The sequence below is a fragment of the Arachis ipaensis genome, chromosome B03 (assembly GCF_000816755.2).
Source record: "Arachis ipaensis cultivar K30076 chromosome B03, Araip1.1, whole genome shotgun sequence".
Lineage (NCBI taxonomy): Eukaryota > Viridiplantae > Streptophyta > Magnoliopsida > Fabales > Fabaceae > Arachis > Arachis ipaensis.
In genome coordinates, this window is record NC_029787.2 from 60,515,119 (window position 1) to 60,518,332 (window position 3,214).

Below are 3,214 nucleotides of genomic sequence, written 5' to 3' on the forward strand. Positions count from 1 at the left end.
CAAAAGTTTGAGGCAAACTTTTGCTCCAGCTTTTTGCTCCCTGGTTCATTTTCAATTAATCCAAAAGTTTTAGCTAAAGTTTGAGGCAAACTTTTGCTCAAACTTTTTGTCCTCTCTTCCTCCTAGCCATTCCTTCTTGCTTCAACCTTTCTCCAAGCTTTCTTCACCTATCATTAATCAACCAAACACATCAAATCTATGCTCAAAATCTTGAGATATTCATTCTTTCATAATATGTGACAATTATAGCATGAAACCTCATAAAATTGCATTAATTCATACATGGTTGATTAAATCAAAGGAAACATGAAAATCTACCCAATTGGCTTGCTTATGGCTCAAGAAAGTTCATAAAACCTATTGAAAACAAATGAAAAAGCATAGAAAAACATGACATGGTGACATGTCATCACAACACCAAACTTAAACCTTGCTTATCCCCAAGCAAGAAAAGAATCTTGCAATAAAGATTGACAATCCAAGGCAAGAAGAATAGCAACTCAATGTTCATGGTAAGCTAGTTTTCTAAGCATGCTACAATCACAAAAAAAATGTAAATGATTGATGCTTCCATCTAGCTCAATTTATGAAATCTTTTTCTTATATTTCTTCCTTGAAACAAGCTTTTGATTTTCTTATTAGCTTCTCCTTCTGGGTGCTTTGCCCCATGAGTTGATAACAAAGCTACGACTTCTAAATGCTTTGTTTTCAAGTATTACCACTTGATACATAAGCACCACAAGCATTTGATTAGAGGACTTCATTAAGCTCATTTTTCTTTTCTTTTCTTGACTCTCAAATTTGTTGCAAGGCAACACCAAACTTAGAATGTAACCATATGCCAATTTATTGAAATTTAAACAAAGCAAGGAAAAGAAATGTACCTACTGTCTACCTGTTCTTTACTTTCTTCCTCTTCTTCCAATTTGTTAAGAGAAATGACTTCAAAAGAGGAGAAGATTCAGCTATTGCCCCCTGTCTTGGTTTCCTCTTAGCAAGCTTTCTGTTGTACATGGCTTGATTGAGCTTGCTTGCTATTGGTCCAGGGGTTGGATTGCTTGTGGTTGACCTCCTCTTGAATGTTGTCCTTGGTAGTTTGGTCACAATCCTCTTCTTAGTGCTTTTGTTAATTGCCTTCACTTCTTTGAATCCAAGTCTTGGTGGTTGTGTGATTGTTGGAGTCTTCTTTTCATCAAGAGTCTCTTGTATTGGTGGTTCCATGAACTCCTCCTTTATGTACTTCTCTGCCTCACTTGAGTTTGGAATGACTTCTTCACTTTCTTGCTCCTCCACTTCCTCTTTTACACTCAACATTTGTTTTAATAGCTCTTTTATGGAGGAGGTTTGTTGATCTTCCCAAGCTTTCTTCATCTCCTCTTCATACCTTTCAATCATGGATTCAAGTGTTGAGGCGTTTTGGTCCAGGGAAATTTGTGAGAGTTGTGATTCTTCATGTTCCTTTGTCATCTCAAGTGTAGTTTCATTTTTAACCACCTCATTCTTCATTAAAAATCCACTTGACTCAGTAGCCTCTTCCTCTTATTTTTCCTCCTTCTTTATTGCACTTTCACTTGACATAAGGACCTTTTGTTCTTGTTTTTCCACTTCCTCTCCCACAGATTGATTTTTACTGTTTGATGGTTCTAAGTGTTTCCTTATGTTCTCCAGGTGCTCATTCGCCCTTAGAGAAATTGCAGAGGAATTTAAAATTTTGCAGGAAATGTAAATGAGATTTGCAGCAAGCTTAATGTAAATTAAATTGAAGAACCAAACAGAAAGTGAAATGCAGCTCAATTGCAATAACTAAAGGAAAGTTGAAGATCTCAGGGGGTTAGATGAGACTAGAGACCAAGTCTAGATCTCAATTCCTTCCTTGATCCAACAGTAAACAATTTGCAGAAGAAATAGAGATGAAAGCAGTAAAGAGAGTTTTAATTCAAATTGCAATTCACTGAAAGTTTGCAGAAGAGGAAAACAGAGAGAATTCTCAAGTTGAGATTGAAATAGAATTTCTTCAATTCTCAACCCAAGATTCAAAACAAAGAAAAACTAAAGAGAGAGAGTTCTGTATTCCTAATGCTCCCTAGTGGAGCTCGCCTCCTTAATAAAATGAAACAGATGCCTATTTATAGGCATTTTTACAAAATGAAAATGAAATTCAAAACAAATTACAATTAAAATGAAATTTCTATTCTATCTATCTCTTGTGCCTTTGAGTGGTGTCAATTGGGCCCTTGCTCTTGATGGAATTGGGTTGATAGAGGCCTTGGTTGATTGCTCTTGGAGTTGGAGAGAGAACTAATGTGAACCGGGTTGTGAATCTTAAAAGCTTGAGTAAAAGTTTGAGTAAAAGTTTGAGGCAAATTTTTACTCCAACTTTTCACATCAGCCACCCTCTTTTGCTGATACCAACGTTGGGGCAAAAGTTAGGGGTCAAAATTTTTCTCCAACGTTGGCCTCCCCTTGCACACTCATGGTGCCAACATTAGCCAAAACGTTAGAGGCTAACGTTGGCGCAAACTTTTGCTCTCCAGGGTGTGTTGCTCATGCGCCAACGTTAGCCAAAAAGTTTGAGGCTAACGTTGGCGCAAACTTTTGCTCTCCAGGGTGTTGATTTGTGATGCCAAAAGTTTGCCAAAAAGTTTAAGTCAAACTTTTGCTCCAGCTTTTTGCCCAAAAGTTTGCACAAAAGTTTGAGGCAAACTTTTGCTCCAGCTTTTTGCTCCCTGGTTCATTTTCAATTAATCCAAAAGTTTGAGCTAAAGTTTGAGGCAAACTTTTGCTCAAACTTTTTGTCCTCTCTTCCTCCTAGCCATTCCTTCTTGCTTCAACCTTTCTCCAAGCTTTCTTCACCTATCATTAATCAACCAAACACATCAAAGCTATGCTCAAAATCATGAGATATTCATTCTTTCATAATATGTGACAATTATAGCATAAACATTCATGAAATTGCATTAATTCATACATGGTTGATTAAATCAAAGGAAACATGAAAATCTACCCAATTGGCTTGCTTATGGCTCAAGAAAGTGCATAAAACCTATTGAAAACAAATGAAAAAGCATAGAAAAACATGACATGGTGACATGTCATCAGACATCCGCATTTTTCATTGGTGTACCGTCTTCCAATCCGGAGGCATCGTCGTTGTTAGGAAGGTTGTTCACCATGATGGTGGGATGACTTCCAGGTCCCCAGTAGTGGCGCCAAT